Here is a 22,260-nt window from a genome sequence, read left to right on the forward strand (position 1 = left end):
CACCTTCCTTGTGAGGGATGAAGGCCAACATCTTGAGATGCTTCACTTATGTGGTACATGTGAAAGTCCAGATTAACTGGCAGGTTAATTTTGTCCATCCTGCATGGTATTTCTCTTCAAAATATCCCTTCAGTAAAGACTTTTATAATTACATTTCTCTCTAATATGTTAGTCTTCTGGAGGCCAAAAGTGACAAGGAAAGAAGAACTGTGTATTAGCTAATCCTGATTTTGATAGTTGCAGAAAACTCAGTGAAGAGTAGCTTAAACAAACGGTTTTATTTTTTGCATAGGGGAAGTCGTCTGGATGACGTCTGTCCAGGGCTGGAGCAGAAGCTCAGTAAGATTTCAGGACTCAGGTGGTTTCACTCTTCCTACCTACTGTTTTCAGCATGTTGTTTTTGTGCCTGGGCTTGTTGCCTCACGGTCTCAAGATGTCTGCCTTAATTCCAGATATTACATTTGCTTTTTTTTTTTTTTAATAAATTTATTTACTTTAGTTGGGGGCTAATTACTTTACAATATTGTAATAGTTTTTGCCATACATTGACATGAATCAGCCATGGGTTTACATGTGTTCCCCTTCCTGGACCCCCCACCCACCTCCCTCCCCATCCCATCCCTCTGGGTCATCCCATTGCCCCGGCCCTGAGCCCTTGTCTCATGCATCGAGCATGGAATGGTGTTCTGTTTCACATATGATAATATACATGTTTCAATGCTATTCTCCCAGAATGTCCCACCCTCACCTTCTCCCTCAGAGTCCATAAAATTGTTCTATGCATCTGTGTCTCTTATTCTGTCTCGCATATAGGGTTATCGTTACCATCTTTCAAATTCCATATATATGCATTAGTATACTGTATTGTTGTTTTTCTTTCTGGCTTACTTCACTCTGTATAATGGGCTCCAGTTTCATCCATCTCAGTAGAACCGATTCAAATGTATTTTTTTTAATGGCTGAGTAATACATTTGCTTTTAAGACAGGAAAAAGGAGGAAGAGATCAAAAGCTTTCTCCTATCATGGAGATATCTTTCTAGACATCCACTCTCAGACTTCCCCTTCTATCCTATTGGCCAGAACTGTGTCACGTGGTCCCCTCTAGTTACAAAGGTGGCTGGAAAAGACCTTATCTGGCAAGGAAAGACATTACCATGGCTGCTTCAAATTGATCATGATTCAACTCCTGGACCTGCAGAGGGAAGCCTGACTTCTCTGTTATTTATCTAAATACAAAATTGATGTTCGAGTTACACAGACGGAAGAAATGGTAGCAGTGGGTGAGGAGGATATCTGTAGTAGCCAAAGAACAGTGTCTACCAGAGGACGTTTTGCTGTTTCTCACTCCCTCCTGGATCTCAAGAAAGAAGCGAATATCTACCGACAGAGTGGACTGTGATGGAGAGACCTTCTTGGCTCTTAGTGGCAGCAGAGTCTATAAAACCACAATTCTGAGGTCCTGGAGAAAAATTCACCTGCTGTGGAGTAATGAAGTAAAGTCAAAGTCGCTCAGTCATATCCGACTATTTGCGACCCCATGGACTATACAGTCCATGGAATTCTCCAGGCAAGAGTACTGGAGTGGTTAGCCTTTCCCTTCTCCAGGGGATCTTCCCAACCCAGGGATCAAATCCATGTCTCTCGCATTGAGGGCGGATTCTTTACCAGCTGAGCCACAAGGGAAGCCCAAGAATACTGGAGTGGGTAGCCTATCCCTTCTCCAGTGGATCTTCCCAGGAACTGAACCAGGGTCTCCTGCACTGCAGGCAGATTCTTTACCAACTGAGCCATCTGGGAAGCCTCACTGTGGAGAAAATAGGACCAACTATTCTGAATACCACGACCATTAACTAACGGCATCCTTTAAATTGAAAGGAGTGGTGGTGGTGTAGTGGGCACCTGGGTTATATCTCTACCACAAGACTTAGTAAAGATGTCATGAGTGTCTGTTTTATGTCTGACTCTTCCATGAGGATGTAAGTAAGCTCCCTGAGGGTAATGATCTTGTCTTATTATCTGTGTCCCAGCATCCAGCACCATATCTACTTCGGAGTGAATACTGACTGTTACAAGAACGATCTTTCTCAGATTATTCAGTGATACATTTCTTTGTATGGTTTTCATGGGCCTGTGGCTATGCATTTGAATAATGAGGTGACAATTTTAAATTTCAATACACAGGCCATACCTGAGACCCATTGAGTCAGATTCTCTGGGGTTAGGATCCCAGGCATCACTGCTATTTTTAAAAGCAGTAATCTTTAAGTTTTTTAGATGATTCCAGTGTGTAGGCATGGTTGAAACTCACTGAAATAGAACCTTTAAGTTCTTTTCTTTTTCAAAATACTGCTTGAAGAAGTACAAAAAACACAGAGCAAATATCCAATGGTGTTAAGTCTTAAGGAAGGTCTGTGCTTGGAATTCTTGAGTGCTCTTTTTGACTAGAATTCAACAGTAGTTAGGGATTACAACCTCTACAAAGATGGTATCTTCTATTGAAAATATCTTTTGACCATGCTTATTAAAAATCTTCATAAAGGAGGAACATGTCTATAAGAAGTAAGATGAGATGATACCATCAGAATTATAGCAGTATTAAGGATATTACATAAATTAGTGATTCCATTTTTTCTCCATGGATCTCTAAGAATGCCTTTTCCCTCCTTTCCTACTCTTTAATCTGCCATTTCTTGAACCTTCCCCTAATTCCTGGTTCCTTGAGGCAGCTCAGAATTTCTTGGCAGCTCTAAATTTTCATGTTGCCACTATATGGAGTTGGCAGTGCCAAGGGCAAGAGAGGATCTTTCTGGTATGTACTGAACTTGAGATCAGATTCTGTTTGTTTGGAGTATCATCAGGTTGTGTACTGAATGTGTCCCCAATCCTAATTAGATTTGAATTATATTATCTGGTCTTGCATGTAGTTGATGCACAATAGATATTAATATTTGTGGGGAGGCAGTCTGTCAAAGTGGAGTCAGATAGTCCTGGTTTTAGGACCTGGTTCAATCACTTATTATTTGTATTACTTAAGACTAATTACTTAATCTTTGTGATCCCTGGGTTCCTGATCTATAGTATGTGAACCAAAATGTCTTCCTTTCAGAGATGCTATGATTCAGGACTTCCCTGGTAGTCCAGTGTTTAAGACTCTGCGCTTCCAATGCAGAGGATGTGGGTTCGATCCCTGGTCCGGGAACTGAGATCCCACATGCCTCATAGAGTGCCCCAAAAATTAAAAAAAAAAAGATAGAGATTCTGTGATTCTCATCAATTTTAAAGCATATTCCTGTACCTCCCCTTAATCTTAGCCAATTCAAACAAAATATTCCCTCCCTACCCCCAGAGCCCCCACTGTTCTAGTCCTGGGATGGTATAATAAAATACCATAGACTGGGTAGTTTCAACAACAGACATTTCTTTCTCACAGTTCTGGAGGCTGGGAAGTCCAAGATCAAAGTGCAGGCAGATTTGGCTCTTCTTGACTTGCACATGGCTGCCTTCTCAGTGTGTAAGGGTATTAATCCTACTATGCAGGACCCACTGTCATGACCTCTTCTATACCTAATTAGCTCCTATCTCAGTCAGTTCCACCGCCATAACAAAGTACCATAGACTGGGTGGCTTATAAACCACAGAACTTTATTTCTCACAGTTCCAGAGGTTAGAAGCCTGAAATTGGGGTGCCAGCCTGGTTGTGTTCTGGTAAGGCCCTCTTCTGGATTGCAGACTGCCGACTGCTCTGTGTCCTCACATGGTAGACGCACAGGGCAGCTCTCGTGGTCCTTCTCATGAGTCCTAATCCCATTCACGAGGGCTTTGCCTTTATGACCCAATCACCTCTCAAAGGCCCCATCTTCTAATACCATCACACTGGAGATTAGGATCTCAATGGTTGATTTTGGGGAGACAAACTTTCAGTCCATACCACATCTCAAGGGCCCCATCTCCTAATACCAACACACTGGAGATTAGAGTCTCAATATATGAATTTTGAGGGGACACATTCAGTCCAAAATGCTCATATTAATAAAACCCAAGAAACTATACCCCAAACATTTTTGTCAACCTCACAGCTATTTCCTTCCTTTATAAGAAATATGTCTCAAAATGCTTCTGTATTTTCACAGCTTCCACATTTCATCTTGCCTTCACCCCTCAGCTAAGCTCCAGATCAACTCTCACATATTCCTAAATCAATCCTAACATCTCAATAGCATCCTACATTGGTGATCATTTCCTTCTTAGAGTACATGACATTGCGCTTCCCTAGGTTTCTTCCTACATGTCTGTTCACTCATTTGTCTTTGGAGTTCTTCAAACTCAGTCCTAGATTCTTCCCTTTTTTCTTTATACCGTTTTCCTGGGTATTCCCACTTACACCTGTGGCTTTACTTACTACTTACAGGTGGATGACTCCCAAATTCATATCTGTAACCCAGACCTCTTCTCTGAGCTTCAAACTTGACCAAGCCAGCTTCTTGACATTTCTATGTGAATGTGTCAAAGTAGAGGGATTCAGACTCAACCTTAGACTCAACTAAGTAGAGCTAAAAGTAGAGTTAAATCTTTTTCTTTCCAATTCTTGGTCACATCCATCTCCTTTTCTTAAAGGGTGGTCGTGGTTGTGGTTTAGTTGCTAAGTCGTGTCGGACTTTTGCGACCCCATGGACTGTAGCTCACTAGGGTCCTCTGTCCATGGAATTCTCCAGGCAAGAACACTGGAGTGGGTTGCCATTTCATCCTCCAGGGGATCTTTCCGACCCAGGGATTGAACCCGGGTCTCCTGCATTGCAGGCGGACTCTTTACTGACTGAGCCACCAGGGAAGCTCTTAAAGGATGGTACCCTTTTTATTTACCCATTTTACAAGCCAGAAATCTGTCAGGACCTTTCTCCATCACCCTCTAAAACTTAAGTTATTGCCATGTCTCTGTGGCACTACCTCTTAAATATCTCTTGAATCTGTGTAAATCTTTCCATGCTCACTGCTATCATCCTCCTTCAGTTTATCGCTTCTCTATGCTAGACACTGAAATAACTACCTAATTGGTCGCCTCATTCCTTTCTTGCTGTCCTCAAATCTCTTCTCCCTTCTCCAGCTGGAGTAATCTTAAAATTCAAAATTATGTTATTCTCTGCTTAAAGCACATTAATGATTTTCAATTTTCACAGGATAAAGACCAACATCTTTAACTGCTGGCCTACAAGTATCTGCATAATCTGGTCTCTGCTTCCCTCTCCAGCTTCATTTCATAGCATGCATCCCTTCACTGCCTGCATTCTGGCCATGTCGATTTCCCCTTAGTTCTGGAAATATGCCCTGCGTCTTCTCACCCCAGGGTCCTGTGCAAACTCTCCCTTCTGTGTGGAGCATGCTGCCTCTCCCTTTCAGACTTATTAACCTCCATTCATTCTTCAGAGTTCATTTTCCTCTGACTCTTTGACTAAATCGAATGCTCTATTTTATGTGCTCATAGTTCTGTGAACCTTTCTCAAACGGCATTTTGTTCACAGTGTGTTAGTTTGCTAAGGCTGCCATAACAAAATAACACAGACTGGTGGGCTTAAAAGCAGAAACTTATTTCTCACAATTCTGGAGACCAGAAGTTCAAGATCAAGGTGTCAGCAGTTTTGTTTCTGCTGAAGCCTCTCTCCTTGATTTGCAGATGGCTGCTTTCTCACTGAATCCTCACATGATCTTTTCTGTGTGTGTGTGTGTGTGTGTGTGTGTGTGTGTGTGTACCCCTGTGTCTCTGTGTCCACATTTTCTCTTTCTGTAGGAACACCAGTCGGATTGGATTAGGGCCCATCCTAAAAGCCTCATTTTAACTTAATTACCTCTTCAGAGGCCCTGTCTACAAATATAGTCACATGATGAGGTACTAGGGGTAGGGCTTCAACTTATGAATTTTAGGGGGTGCAATTTGGCTCATAATACAGTTATAAGTTTGTTTCAGATTGGTGGTTATTGTTACCTTCTCCAGTGACTTATAAGCTCAGTTAGAATAGGAATTATATCTGTTGTGATCCACCATTGTCATTACATGGTCTGGCAGTACTATAGGTGGTCTATGAAATAGAAGAGTCTATCAGAGTGTGAGATGTAATAAATGCTCTACAAGCAGTAGATGCTGTTAACAGTGATGGTGAGTTCAGCTAACTCAGGGGATCATTCTTAGTTTTGTTCTCATGATTTAGTTGCGCCTATTTGTTGTTGTTCAATCACTATATTGTGTCTGACTCTTTGCGACCCCATGGACTGCAGCATGCCAGGCTTCCTTGATCTTCATTATCTCCTGGAGTTTGCTCAAACTCGTGTCCATTGAGTTAATGATGCCATCCAACCATCTCACCCTCGGTCGCCCCCTTCTCTTCCTGCCCTCAATCTTTCCCATCATCAGAGTCTTTACCAGTGAGTCAGCTCTTCACATCAGGTGGCCAAAGTATGGGAGTTTCAAGCATCAGTCCTTCCTATTAGCATTTCTAATTAGCATTGCTGAGGTCTTGCTGCTGAATAAATCTTAAGGCTTCCTTGCAGGAAAGTAACCAAGAGACTAAAACACAAGGCAAAACAGTTCCAGCACAGCTTCAGTAAATATAGTCCTATAGTGATGGATTTCCTGTGGCTAATCTTCTAACTTGTAAGAAATTCTCTTAAAGCTTGCTTCATGATTGATGTGTAAACCCTTTCCTGAAACACTAATTTTCCAACTCCTTCTTGTTATAGAAAAATGTAATGAAAAAAAAACCCCTTGATTGGCTATATTTTATTTAACACAATGGTTTCAATTCTTTAATGTCCATTATAAAATCATATAAAATGGATTCATAAATTAATATATAATATTCAAGGCTGTTAATGTATTTTATGACTGTTGTGTTATGTTGGTTTAATTTGCACTACTTTGTTGGGCTTTTATATATGCTTTGAGTGTAAAGTGAACATATATTAATATTTCTCTAAATATATCTCTTTTTTGTAATTTTAAGATAAATTGATTAAAATGAGTAAAGATTGATATTATAATGTGGACTTCAGTTATTCAAAATACTTTTTATGTAACCAAAGGATGAGATATAACCAAAGAGCATAGGCACAAATCTATGTAAGGATTTATGTAATTTATTTCCCCTGAGATCGTGGGAAAATTTGGGTTTTTAAATTTGCCAGTTCGCTTAACACATGTAATTCACATGTATGACCACTAGATGTCAGTGTTGTTTCAGTTTAAGCACTGGCTGTGTTGCCAGAGGCGCCAGAAAGGATTTTATCTAACTGCTTGATCAAAACCCTGCACCTTTGCTGGCTTCTGAGGGTCACCGAAGTTCGTTTAGTATTACAGAGACGAAAAAGACCTTATATTCGCACAAGCTGCACAGAATGTACTTTTTAGGCAGATGAAGGGCAACAAATTTCAAAGTGTCAGAGGCAATTTTTGCTTAATAATAACAACTACCAACAGATATTGAATGTTTATTATGTGCTAGGCATAGTGTTAAGCATCTTACAGAGATTCTCTTATTTAATGCTGTTAATATAACAATGCAGGAGAAATTTCACTCTTGTTGTACTCAAATTTCACATGTGAAGAAATCGAGGTATAAAGTGGTTAATTTGCTCAGTTCCACAAGAACCAGGAAGTAGCTTGGAAAGAATTCAAACACAGGGCAACCAACCGCTGAACTTAACTTTACCCTTAACTACTAGACCATGTGGTATCTGTGTGTGCTCAGCTGCTCAGTCGTGTCCGACTCTCTGTGACCCCATGGACTGTAGCCCGCCAGGCTCCTCTGTCCATGGGATTTTCCAGGCAAGAATACTGGAGTGGGTTGCCGTTTCCTACTCCAGGGGCTCTTCCCCACCCAGGGATCGAACCTGCAACTTGTGCATCTCTTGCATTGACCAGTGGATTCTTTACCCACTGCGTCACTTGCAAAGCCCCAAGCCATGTGGATTCACGTTTAAACTAATCACAATTAGGGAAAATCTTTGTTGAAAACAACGTGCAAAATAGTTATTTTGAAAGAAATTCATTTAAAAATTACTGTAAGTATGAATTGTGGCTTATAGAATACAATCCCCTGAATTGTGTCTTATAGTATACAATAGTATAGAATCCCCTAGAATAAGAAATCCTCATTTCTGAATATTTTTAGAATACTCACCCAGTTGCAAAGGGATAATGTTTATTAAATGATCCCTTAAGGTAAGTGTAACCTGATATTTGCTCTTGGTGTCCTCTCTGGGCTGAGCAATGACATACGAACTCCAGTGTTAATTCGCTTCCGTCATGTCCGACTCTTTGTGACCCCATGGACTGTTGTCGACCAGGCTTTTCTGTCCATGGGATTCTCCAGGCAAGAATACTGGAGTGGGTTGCCATTTCCTTCTCTGGGGGATCTTCCCTACTCAGGGATCGAACCTGGGTCTCCTGCATTGGCAGGCGGATTCTTTACCACTGAGCTACCATATGAACTCTAATTGATACCTATTTGAAATACTGGAGGCCAGCACTGTGAAAGCCTTTTGAATGAATCATGGAAAGATTCTAAGTGACTATCATTTTTACTAATCTAGCAAGGAGCACAGTCAACTAAGTAAAACATGGAGCACTTGAAAAAAGAACTTTTTAGATATTGGGCAATATATTTCAAAACATTAAAACATATGTATAATTTAATATAACATTTCCCTTCTAGGAATGTTTCCCAAGAGAACAGTTTTTGATTAATCTACTAGAATATTTATCAAAGCATTATTTATAGCAATAAAGAATTAAACAATTTGTAATCTTGGATAGAGTTTGGTTAAATACCATTTTCACTAAAATAATTAGTAGAAGAATATTTCATGATGTGAAAAAAATGTTTGTAGTGTATTATTAGATTTGTGAAACTATATTCTAGGAGAATCCCAATTTTATACAAACTGAAAACATTATATAAGGGGCTTCCCTGTAGCTCAGATGGTGAAGAATCCACCTATGGTGCAGGAGACACGGGTTCAATTCCTAGGGTGGTAAGATCCCCTGGAGAAGGAAATGGCAACCCACTCCAGTATTCCTGTTTTCTTGCCTGGGAAATTACATGGTCAGAGGAGCCTGGTAGGTTATAGTCTATGAGGTCACAAAGAGTTGAATGTGACAGAGAGATTAAAAGCATGCACACAAAAACATTTTATATATACAGACTTGGAAAGAAGATTGAAGTATACACCAAAATGTTAGTAGTTACTTTTTTTAGGTGTTAAGATAATAGGTGACTTTCGTTTTCTTTGTACTTTTATTTTTCCTTTTAAAATTACATGTAAGTACTGTGTGTTACTTATGAATTAAAAAAAAAGTCTCACAAGCTATTTATATTTTTAAAAACTTCACACAATTAAAAAAGCTGTGTTCAAACTTAGGTTTGTTATTTAGAAAAGATGATTATTGCCATATGTTTTCTAATATGTTCAGTGTTGTTAATAATTCATGGTATGTGTGTCGACAAGAGGCATGAGATAGCTCAAAAGGGTTACTCAATTTTATGTATGTCCAAAGGAAAGGTCAGATGATTAGAGAAAAATCTTCGGTACTGTCTTATGCAACTTGAGGATTATCACTTGAGGTTTTGATTGTTTCTTGGAAAAGTTCCAATTTAGTATTTCTAAAAAGGACCGTCAAGCTTTGTGTAGGTTAACATGCAAAATAGGCACTGTCCTTTGTAGCCAAAAATAATCTGTCCCATTTAGTTCCTATTTAGTCTGTTTTTTTGTTAATATGAACACAAAGTGGTGTATGGCATATTCTAGAATATTTACTGCTTTTAATTCTGCTTCTTTACCATCTTGATTGATCCTTTGGATTTGTTCTTGCTTTTTTTTTCTTTTTTTAATGTGAGGTTGCACAGTACAAGGATTCTGGTTTATCTTATGAATGTTGAACATTATTGAAATCACGTTAATTCTAACTAGACAGTGAATGCTCAATTAAACAATTCCAACATGGTCTCAGATTTTCTTTTGGGGATTTTACTTAGCAATTTCTTCACAAACATAGTCATTTGCTTTTAAAATAGCTTTCAAGTTTTTAAACTGAAGGCTTTATCATCAAATTATTCTTTTAAATTGGAATGATATGTGTCTTTATCACACTGAATTTTATCTATACCAAATTTCATTCATACCAAATGTCAGCTCTTTAGATGAACACCCTTCATGAATCACAGCTTGAGTCTGAGCAGTGGATGGACAGAACCATGACTTACTAGATGGTAATTTTGTTGTGGCATACCTTAACCTTCTGGTCTCAACCTTACAAAGGTTGAGAAAATTGGTGAAAATTGTGGTTAAATTGGTTAGTTACGATCCTGAGATTTGGAACTCTGACTCTAAGTGCATATTGAATTGAAAACATTAAATCCCTTGTTTTCAGGAACCTCTCTCTATATATGTTTATATATCTCTAGAAATATTATACAGTTTTTCCCCTTGAGTTCTTACTCTTTGCCTCCTTACTGTCAAGGTCACTTGACCAACTTTTTTCTGAATGTGTATGAGATTTTGGACATTAGCATGTTTTGGTCCATACTACTCTAATTTAGGAATTATAACAGGCGAAGTCAGTGTTGGCTGGAAATCAGTATTCCAAATGGTTTTACTGCAGAGAAAAATCTGAAATTCATGATGTAATGCATTGAACCTGTTTAGATCAAATTACTCTGAGTCATGGCTGCAGCCTATAATACAGTACTGCTCAAACTGGTTTTAGCTTCCATTTACTTCCATTAAAATACCATCCAAACTTGGAAGTACCACAATGAAATGCATTTAAGATAGCTATTTTGATGGAAAAGAACACCTTTAGCTGCATCTTTTTGTACTAGCTTATAGGGTTTAGTAACTGAAGCCACTTTTTTTTTTTCTTTTTTTCTACTTAGTTGTGTTCATGCTTGAAAGCACAGCCTGCAAATGAAAAAAACCATAGGGAAATAACTTAGACTATATAGGTTTTCCTATGTCATTTAGAATGAGAGAGTATGTTATTAAGAAAAAGTCGATTTTTGCAATAATCCACTCAAGTTTAAGCTCTTTTGCCAGGTACTGTAGTGTTTAGAGGAGGCAAAAAAAAAAAGAAAGAAACAAGATGCTTAACTAAAAAAAAAATACAGTTTAGAGTTTTATTTTATGTTGTATAAAGTAGAAGAATGGGGGCTGAGAAGTTTTAATGCCAAGCATGAAAAAAATTTAAAAGTAAGCTAACAAAGGTGACATTATATTTTAATCACAAAGGAGATTGGTACATAGATTACAGTCTATGTTTTAAAATTCGTTAATTTTAACAAGCCTAAAAGCTTATTTTGACAAGCTATTTAATGTAGCCTATAAGAGTCGGACACGACTGAGCGACTTCACTTTCACTTTTCCCTTTCATGCACTGGAGAAGGAAATGGCAACCCACTCCATATTCTTGCCTCGAGAATCCCAGGGACGGTGGAGCCTGGTGGGCTGCCGTCTATGGGGTCGCACAGAGTTGGACACGACTGAAGCGACTTAGCAGCAGCATGATCCAGTTACTATATTCTAAGCACATTGGCACTTTAATAGTTTTTATTTACTTAAACATCATAAGAACTGTATTGGTACTGTAATTATCATTAGCAATCCTATTTTCAGGATAGGTACTTGCTCATTTCTAGAGCTGGGGTACAAGCCTAGCAGGCTGACTTGAGTCTGCAGGTCACCCTGTTGCTCCCCAGTGCTAGTGACTATTGTTAGATCCCTTGTTTGCAGGGGCGGAGCTTGGAGTCATAGCGCTCACTAGACTTGACCAAGGGCCACAACACAGGGCGATTGCATCACCAAGCTTAATGCCCACTGTGATCACAAGCCCTCCCAGGAAGTTCTTTTTGTGTTAATTCAGCAAAATTACTATATTTCTCTTGAGGAGCAGCAAGTGAGAATTTCCTTTAAAATGGAGGGAGGGGAGAAGTTAAAGAAGTCAATTTAAAAACTGATAATCTTTCACATGTAGTATGTATTCCACCTTGTCCTGACCTTTGAAGAGAAGTCAGCAGATGGAAGAAGAAAGATTCTGAGCAGGGGAGGAGAGGTGATTTGGTAAGTAGGAAAAGAGGAAAGATCAGAGTGGGTTAGATAGATTGGTAGGAGATGACTGACTGACAGAACCATCTCTATCACTTGTAAATGCAGCTTCGATTCCCTTTTCAGAGAGGTTAACCCATTAGGCATTATTTCTAGCCCAAATCCCATACACTGCACACTCCTTATTCAGCTATCTATTTCTGAATGTGACTCTGAGAGACTCCTGGAAACTTTCACAGTTGGATATCTCTTGGGTTGGTAGTTTGCCCAAATGTAGCTAGTAACCAGAATCTTTAAAGGTAAGGATTAATGGAAAGTAAGAGAATGTCTGTGAGCCCTTAAACTGCTGTTTCAGTCTCTTAAAAGCTGCAAATAGCAAACTTGTGTAGGCAAATTACACTATTCGAATTCAAATCATTGGCAACCAAATTTATTTTCTCATTCTGATGTCTTTTGGTAACAAAAAAAGGCTTTGAAAATAAATTCTTGTAATCATCATCATTAAGATGTTTAGAAACCAAGTTTTGCAGGATAGAGATGTTTATACTGTTTTAGAATAGTGGAATTCTGGCTCCAGAGATTTTTCTAAATTGAAGCCAGGATACAGAAACATTGTCAAATAACAATTTTGAAGCATTGTAATTTTTAAATTTTTATTTTGCACATTCAAAAATCCCTTTTTCTGAGTCTAGGTTAATTATAGTGCATTTAGTCTCTGCTATTTTTGTTTTTCTTTGAATTATCAGTAGTTGTAAATAAAACTCAAAACACTGTTTCTTTTTTCCCTTTGGCTTAAAATCTGCTTTAGGTGAAATAGACACTGCTGTGCTGACCCTGGGCTGTTTAAGGCTCTGTTGTATAAGCTATAAATGGTTTCTTAACATGCCCCTCACATCTCAGATATCTTTGTCCACAAGGACTGCAGAATAACAAAATGTCCATCCAAGGCTCTGACACACACAATGAAAATAAAAAGAAGAGAAGGGAATTCATTTCATTATTAGAGTGGCTTAAGCAATGGAGAGGAAGAGGCAAAGGAATGAATGACCTTTTTGGTCTTCTGTAAAAGAATTGGGGTGTTTTCTTTTCCTGGTCTCTTAAGGATTCAGTTACACAAGTTGGTGCATAAAACATATCCAGATGTGTAATTTTTAAGGGACTCTTTTCTTGAATGTGTCTTTTGTCCTCTTCGTTCTTATTTCAGACAATCCCTTTCTCATGAGTATTTCTTTCGATTCTGTAATGGAAAAAAGGAAACATTTACTCTCATGAGACATCACCATGGGGCAAAGGTAAAGAGAAAAGCGAAAAACTAGGAAAGGATGGGGAACAAATGGATAGAGGTGAGCAATTAGCGGAGCGTATTCATCTTGGAAAATGTTTTGCCTCAGGTCCCAGTGGGATCAATTTTAGAGCTATAGTTTCTAGTCTGTGTGTAGGAGAGACGCATAAAGTAACTTGCCTGAACACTTGTCTATGACTGCATCTCAGGTCTTCTCTGCTGGTTCCAATTGTATACATAAAATGTAAGCTTAGTCTTTATTGAAATCCTGCTTCAGTATATCCCTGAGGCTTAGTGGGCTACAGAGGAAAGCAGAATTCCAAAAGACTGCAGCTTTTAAAATATTTCTTGGTACAAGAGACCCTTGACACACCAGTCTTGATCTTACAGATTCTATTGGTGAGAACCTTGGCAAAATTGATTAGAGTTACTTGCCTAAGGTCTAGGGCTATAACCCTGAGCTCATATGGAGCTGAAAACTTTTAATTCCTGGTTTCCAGATGTCCCTTTTAGCATCAACAGCAGCAATAAAAACAAACCAGTAGCTGTAATAAGCAGTGTACACAGGAAAATAAAAAACTCAGTAAAGCACAATTCTGTGCAGTGGTGCTTAGTTGGCTTTATACCCTTGGCATCCTCTTTCCCCCAAAGTCTGAGTATGGTCAGTAAGACCAACCCAGTTAGGGCCTGGAATGGTTTCTTTATTCTAGATTTTGATGAAAACACAAAAGGATATGTTAAGAATTATAAAAACAATAACAGGAGGAAGATACACGTTTCTCTGAGGTATACATACATCTATACACAAACCTTCACAAGGAGAGTTATCATAGTATAGGGTTCATCGTTGAATCCTTAATTTCTAGCACAGTGCCTGAGGCCAGAGTCACAATGTGTGTTTGTTAAATAAAGGAAAGAAATAGTGAATTCTTTAAAAAACTTTTTTTAGTTGAAGGATAATTGCTTTACAATGTTTTGTAAAGCATGGTGATCTCTCATGGTTTCTGCCAACAACAGTGTGAATCAGCCATAAGTATACGTAAGCCTTCTCCCTCTCGAATCTTGCCCCACCACCTCCCATCCCATCCCACCCCTCTAGGTTGTCAGAGAGTACTGGGTTGAGCTCCCCGGGTTATACAGCGACGTCCCCTTGGCTATCTGTGTTACATGTGGTAATATATGTGTTTTAGTCCTACTCTCTCAGTTAGTCCCAGCCTTCCCCTCCCCTGTTGGGTCCACCAGTTTGTTCTCTATGTCTGTGTCTGTATTCCTGCTTTGTAGACGAGTTCATCAGTACCATTAGAAATAGTGGATTCTGACAACAGTTTCTGTGAGAATACTAATAAGAACATTTACTTAGTGCCACTAAGAGAATTGTTCTGAATATTCTGTTCCTTTAAGATTTCCCTTCTCTTTTCTTTCCTATCCTTCTTTTCTCTCTTCAATTCTCCTTTCTTTTCTCTTTCCCAAATATCCTCTCTTCCTCTATTCTTTCTTATCTTTTTTCCTTCTCTCTTTTACCCCAGGGATGTTATCCTACATTTCCCATGCCATCTGTCCTGGACCGTCAACTTCTCTTTTTAGAACCCTAATTAGAAATTTCCTAGTCTTTGCTTAGTATTTGCTCAAAGTAGAGTCTCTAAGTAATGAGCCTCTGTCTCTTGATATTCAGGGAAGGGCTGATTTCTTTTAATATGTTCTATAAAATACTGGAGCCCCACTTGATTACTCCTTTTGGGTCTTTGTTATGCAGTTCTTTGATAGCTTCTTCTGTAACACCATTAAGAGTTTTAACAACTCAAGTAGCAATTCACATGAATTAATTATGCTTTAATTACTATAAACTCAGTATCTCGTAGATTACATAGTCATTCACTGAACACTTACCTTATGTTGGCGACTTTTGGCGTTACAATAAAAGATGAATTTTAATCCCTGGTTTCACATACCAATTTTGGAGACCAGAAACATATGTGGAAGATAAATTTTAAAAATTCAAATAATTTGTAAAAGCAATAAGCTTTCAATATTTCCTGATTCAGAAATACCAAGGTTTTTTTTCATATTTGAAGAGACATTTTTCATCCTCTATAATTCACCATAGTGTTGCTTTCAAGAAAGGTTGACAGTGCTCTTTGACAACCTAGAGGGGTGGGATGGGGTCGGAAGTGGGAGAGAGTTTTAAGAAGGAGGGGACATATGTACGCCTATGTATGCTTATGGCTGATTCATGTTGATGTATGGCAGAAACAAACACAATATTGTGAAACAATTATCCTCCAATTAAAAATAAATAATGAAGAAAGGTTAAAGAGTTGAAACAAGAAATAGGTGATTTTAGTGGAGGAAATTTAATGTTAGAAGCAAGTAAATTGATTTCATTTCCCCAGTGTGTCAAAATCCTGTTTTTAAACTTTTTGAAATGAGTCATTTTATACTTTGTATTTTTCTCTTTTCAAATTAGAATTTCTGAATTGTGGATTCAAAATTACTTTCTTTTGCTGCCATCCTGATGATGGACTATGTTTTAGGATCTCATCTTTTCCTTTGTTGTTTTTTTTTAATTTGTGTTTTTTAAAATTTATTTTATTTGGCTGCACCAGGTCTTACCTGCGGCATGTGGAATCTAGTTCCCTGACCAGAGATTTAACCCAGGCCCCCTGCATTGGGAGCACGAACTCTTAGCCACTGGACCACCAAGGGAATCCCTATTTCTGTTTTATATAAAGCAATTCTTCAATAGCTGCTTGAGAAATGATGTTTGAGAAATAAATTTCTATGCTCGTTTGCATGTATGAAAATATCTTTGTCTCATCTTCCTATGTTTAAGTTTTATTTATAGCACTGTGGATTAAAATTGTATTTCCCTCAGAATATTGAAGACATTGTTTTCTTATATTCTACATTTCAGTATTGCTCTTGAGGCTTGCCGTTCTATTTCTTATGCCTTGTTTTATATCTGTTTGTTATTATTATTTTCACTATATATATTTCACTCTGGACTCGTTTTCTTTACTTTCTTTTACCTTTTTATACCAATATTTTCTATACTTTTAAAAGTTACTTATTGGAGTATAGCTGATTTATAGTGTTGTGTTAGTTACTACTATACAGCAAAGTGAATCAGCTATACATATATCCACTGTTTTATAGATTCTTTTTCTATATAGGTCATTACAGAATATTGAATAGTGTTTTCTATGCTATACAGTAGATCCTTATTAATTATCTATTTTATACATAGTAGTGTATATTTGTCAATCCCAATCTCCTAATTTATTCCTTCTATCCTTCCCCCCGGTAACCATAAATTTGTTTTCTACATCTGTGATTCTAATTTTGTTTTGTAAATAAATTCATTTGTACCATTTTAAAAATGACCTTTCTCGTCAATATTCCACATTTCACAACTATCAGTCTTAGAGAGAGAGAGTGCATGTGTGTTGTTCATGACATTGGGTACTTAGTTCACCTTTTAAAATCTGGAATATATCCTTCAGTTTGGGGAATTTTCTTGAATTATTTACTTTATTAGTTCCTTTCTTCTGTTCTTTCTTTCTTTCTGGAGATATTATCAGTCAGATAATGAATATCTTGAAAGAATCCTGTAAGTCTTTTATCTTTTTTTCTTATTTGTCAACCCTTTATCTTTTTATTCAACTTTCTAGGAGAGTTCTTCAGCTTTATATTTTAAATCATTAAAAAAACTTCCAATTTCTACTGTCATTTTTTCATTTCTAAAGGCTCTTTCTTTTCTATAATTTTACCTTTTGTAAAAAAATTGCCATATTGTTTTTGCTCTTAAAAGTGCTCTATTTTCTTTTTTATTTTATTAAATAAGTTTTTATTGAAGTATAGTTGATTTATAATGTCATGTCAGTTCAAATGTACAGTAAAATGATTCTGTTGTACACACACACATATCCACATATGTGTATATATATATATATATTCTTTTTCAGGTTATTTTACTTTATAGGTCATTACAAAATATTGAGTATAGTTCCCTGTGCTATATAGTAGGCCCTCGTTGGTTGTCTATTTTATATGAAGTAGTGTGTGTAGGTTAATCCTAAACTCCTAACTTATTCCTCCTTCACCATTTACCCTTCATTCACCATAAGTTTGTTTCCTAAATCTGTGAATCTGTTTCTGTTTTATAAACAAATTCATTTGTATCATTTTTTAAGAGTCCACATATAAGTGATATAGCTAATTCATGTTGATGTATTGCAGAAACCAACACAATATTGTAAAGTAATTATCCTCCAATTAAAAATAAATAAATAAAAGTTGAAGAGTTCAAACAAGAAATAGGTGACATTTCATATTTGTCTTTCTCTGTCTGACTTAACTTCATTTAGTACAATAATCTCTAGGTCCATCCATGTTGCTGCATATCACATTATTTCATTATTTTTTATGACAGAGTAATATCCCATTGTATATATGTGTCTCATCTTTATCCATTCATCTGTCAGTGGAATTTAGGTTGCTTCTATGTCTTGACTATTGTAAATAGTGCTGCAATGAACATTGGGGTGCATGTATCTTTGCAAATTATAGTTTTCTTTGGATATAGGCTCAGGAGTAGGATTGGTGGATCAGATGATAGCTCTAGTTTTAGTTATTTAAGGAATCTCTGTATATACTGTCCTCCATAGTGGCTGTACCAATTTATATTCCCACCAACAGTGGAGGAAGTTTCCTTTTTCTCTACACCCTCCCCAGCATTTATTATTAAAAAATGCTATCTTTTATTATCTCTTTTAAGATATTACTTATAGAGCTTTATTTGTTTTATACTTGTCATTGTATGTTTCTTCTAGGCTACTGTTTTCCACCTGTTTGTTCTCTTCTATGCCTTTCATGTTAGAGATTCAACTTTCTGGAGATCTGCACATGTCTGTTTTTATTTATAGCAGGGAATTGAAAGCCTGGCTGGAAGCTTTCTGTATGTCAAGCCAGGGCTTGCTTACTCAGTTCAGTTCAGTGGCTCAGTCGTGTCCGACTCTTTGCGACCCCATGAATTGCAGCACGCCAGGCCTCTCTGTCCATCACCAACTCCCGGAGTCTAACCAAACCCACGTCCATCGAGTTGGTGATGCCATCAGGCCATCTCGCCCTCTGTCGTCCCCTTCTCCTGTCCCCAATCCTACCCAGCATTAGGGTCTTTTCCAATGAGTCAACCCTTCGCATGAGGTGGCCAAAGTATTGGAGTTTCAGCTTCAACATCAGACCTTCCAATGAACACCCAGGATTGATCTCTTTTAGGATGGACTGATTGGATCTCCTTGCAGTCCAAGGGACTCTCAAGAGTCTTCTCCAACGCCACAGTTCAAAAGCATCAATTCTGCGACACTCAGCTTTCTTCACCGTCCAACTCTCACATCCATACATGACCACTGGAAAAACCATAGCCTTGACTAGACGGACTTTGGTTGGCAAAGTAATGTCTCTGCTTTTAAACATGCTATCTAGGTTGGCCATAACCTTCCTTCCAAGTAGTAATCGTCTTTTAATTTCATGGCTGCAGTCACCATCAGCAGTGATTCTGGAGCCCAAAAAAGTAAAGTCTGACACTGTTTCCACTGTTTCCCCATCTATTTCCCATGGAATGATGGGACCAGATGCCACGATCTTAGTTTTCTGAACGTTGAGCTTTAAGCCAACTTTTTCACTCTCCTCCTTCACCTTCATCAAGAGGCTCTTTAGTTCTTCTTCACTTTCTGCCATAAGTGTGGTATCATCTGCATATCTGAGATTATTGATATTTCTCCCGGCAATCTTGATTCCAGCTTGTGTTTCTTCCAGCCCAGCGTTTCTCATGATGTACTCTGCATATAAGTTAAATAAGCAGGGTGACAATATACAGCCTTGACGTACTCCTTTTCCTATTCGGAACCAGTCTGTTGTTTCATGTCCAGTTCTAACTGTTGCTTCCTGACCTGCATACAGGTTTCTCAAGAGACAGGTCAGATGGTCTGGTATTCCCATCTCTTTCAGAATTTTCCACAGTTTATTGTGATCCACACAGTCAAAGGCTTTGGCATAGTCAATAAAGCAGAAATAGATGTTTTTTTGGAACTCTCTTGCTTTTTCGATGATCCAGTGGATATTGGCAATTTGATCTCTGGTTCCTCTGCCTTTTCTAAAACCAGCTTGAACATCTGGAAGTTCACGGTTCACGTATTGCTGAAGCCTGGCTTGGATAATTTTGAGCATTACTTTACTAGCATGTGAGATGAGTGCAATTGTGCGGTAGTTTGAGCATTCTTTGGCATTGCCTTTCTTTGGGATTGGAATGAAAACTGACCTTTTCCAGTCCTGTGGCCACTGCTGAGTTTTCCAAATTTGCTGGCATATCGAGTGCAGCACTTTCATAGCATCATCTTTCAGGATTTGAAATAGCTCAACTGGAATTCCATCACCTCCACTAGCTTTTTTCGTAGTGATGCTTTCTAAGGCCCACTTGACTTCACATTCCAGGATGTCTGGCTCTAGGTGAGTGATCACACCATCGTGATTATCTGGGTCATGAAGATCTTTTTTGTACAGGTCTTCTGTGTATTCTTGCCACCTCGTCTTAATATCTTCTGCTTCTGTTAGGTCCATACCATTTCTGTCCTTTATCGAGCCTATCTTTGCATGAAATGTTCCTTTGGTATCTCTAATTTTCTTGAAGAGGTCTCTAGTCTTTCCCAATCTGTTGTTTTCCTCTATTTGTTTGCACTGATCGCTGAGGAAGACTTTCTTATCTCTCCTTGCTATTCTTTGGAACTCTGCATTCAGATGAGAATATCTTTCCTTTTCTCCTTTGCTTTTCGCTTCTCTTCTCTTCCCAGCTATCTGTAAGGCCTCCTCAGACAGCCATTTTGCTTTTTTGCATTTCTTTTCCATGGGGATTTTCTTGATCCCTGTCTCCTGTACAATGTCACGAACCTCTGTCCATAGTTCATCAGGCACTCTGTCTATGAGGTCTAGTCCCTTAAATCTATTTGTCACTTCCACTGTATACTCATAAGGGATTTGATCTAGGTCATACCTGAATGGTCTAGTGGTTTTCCCTACTTTCTTCAACTTAATTCTGAATTTGGCAATAAGCAGTTCATGATCTGAGCCACAGTCTGCTCCTGGTCTTGTTTTTGCTGACTGTATAGAGCTTCTCCATCTTTGGCTGCAAAGAATATAATCAATCTGATTTCGGTGTTGACCATCTGGTGATGTCCACGTGTAGAGTCTTCTCTTGTGTTGTTGGAATAAGGTGTTTGCTATTACCAGTGCGTTCTCGTGGCAAAACTCTATTAGCCTTTACCCTGCTTCATTCTGTACTCCAAGGCCAAACTTGCCTGTTACGCCAGGTGTTTCTTGACTTCCTACTTTTGCATTCCAGTCCCCTATAATGAAAAGGACATCTTTTTTGGGTGTTAGTTCTAGAAGGTCTTGTAGGTCTTCATAGAACCGTTCAACTTCAGCTTCTTCGGCGTTACTGGTCGGGGCATTGACTTGGATTACCGTGATATTGAATGGTTTGCCTTGGAAACGAACAGAGATCATTCTGTCGTTTTTGAGATTGCATCCAAGTACTGCATTTCGGACTCTTTTGTTGACCATGATGGCTACTCCATTTCTTCTAAGGGATTCTTGCCCACAGTAGTAGATATAATGGTCATCTGAGTTAAATTCACCCATTCCAGTCCATCTTAGTTCGCTGATTCCTAGAATGTCAACGTTCACTCTTGACATCTCCTGTTTGACCACTTCCAGTTTGCCTTGATTCATGGACCTAACATTCCAGGTTCCTATGTAATATTGCTCTTTATAGCATCGGACTTTGCATCTATCACCAGTCACATCCACAGTTGGGTATCGTTTTTGCTTTGGCTCCATCCCATCATTCTTTCTGGAGTTATTTCTCCACTGATCTCCATTAGCATATTGGGCACCTACTGACCTGGGGAGTTCATCTTTCAGTGTCCTATCCTTTTGCCTTTTCATACTGTTCATGGGGTTCTCAAGGCAAGAATACTGAAGTGGTTTGCCATGCCCTTCTCCAGTGGACCACAATCTGTCAGACCTCTCCACCATGACCCATCCGTCTTGGGTGGCCCCACATGGCATGGCTTAGTTTCATTGAGATAGCCAAGGCTGTGGTCCGTGTGATCAGATTAGCTAGTTTTCTGTAGTTTTAATTTTAGTGTGTCTGCCCTCTGATGCCCTCTCGCAACATTTACCATCTTACTTGGGTTGCTTACTAGTGGGTATCATTTTAGGCCAATTAGGAAGAAAGCTAGAGTTTTAGTTGGGATTGGGGATGAGGTTAGCTCTTAGATGTCGGAATCTCTAAGTCCTTTTTCTCAAGTGGTCAGTTTTTATTAGAGAAAGATTCAGTTTCTAATCAATGACCATAAGCCTGGCTGCCAGTATTCTGGGAACAGCACGATGCAAAAGATTAGGTGGCCCTAGCATTCAGAATGCACATTTTTGATTCTAGCACTTTGCCTCACTTCCCTTCTCTGTCTCTGGTATCCCAGAATCTGAGCCCTCTCAGGTTTATTCTACAGAGAATTCACTCCTGGTCTCCCCCCATGAGTGGAATATGTGTGAGAGATGGGTGATGGGTGAGTGGGGTTAGAAACATGGCAGTTTGCAGTAAGGGAGTGGGCCTGGAGAAAAGCAAACTTCTCTGTATACAGAATTTCCATCACTTTCCCTGTTTTCAACCTTCTGCCTCACTCCCACCTCTCATTGTCTTTGCGTTTGTTATATCTTTTTTTTTTTTAATTCCTATTATTTTAGTGTGATCATGATTTAGGAGAAGATATACACATGCCATTCATTTTCAAAATTTAATAGTAAGTAGAATGGTAGATTCTGAAGAGCTGTGTTG

General features: G+C 38.5%; 1 protein-coding gene across 12 annotated transcripts in view; it reads left to right on the plus strand.

Annotated features, from left to right (window-relative positions):
• LOC145529023 (uncharacterized) overlaps window positions 1–22,260 on the plus strand; it is a 1,122,255-nt gene that overhangs the window by 65,916 nt on the left and 1,034,079 nt on the right. The window contains exons 1-3 of one of the 12 annotated variants that reach the window (XM_081548504.1): window positions 9,185–9,225; window positions 12,018–12,103; window positions 13,293–13,431. The exons of the other annotated variants lie outside the window; for them this stretch is intronic. The gene's annotated coding sequence lies outside the window, so the exon portion shown is untranslated. Of the gene's footprint in view, window positions 1–9,184; window positions 9,226–12,017; window positions 12,104–13,292; window positions 13,432–22,260 lie in introns of those variants that run through there. 12 annotated transcript variants of the gene reach the window in all.

Source organism: Giraffa tippelskirchi, chromosome 12 (assembly GCF_054371585.1).
Source record: "Giraffa tippelskirchi isolate mGirTip1 chromosome 12, T2T-mGirTip1v1.2.pri, whole genome shotgun sequence".
NCBI lineage: Eukaryota > Metazoa > Chordata > Mammalia > Artiodactyla > Giraffidae > Giraffa > Giraffa tippelskirchi.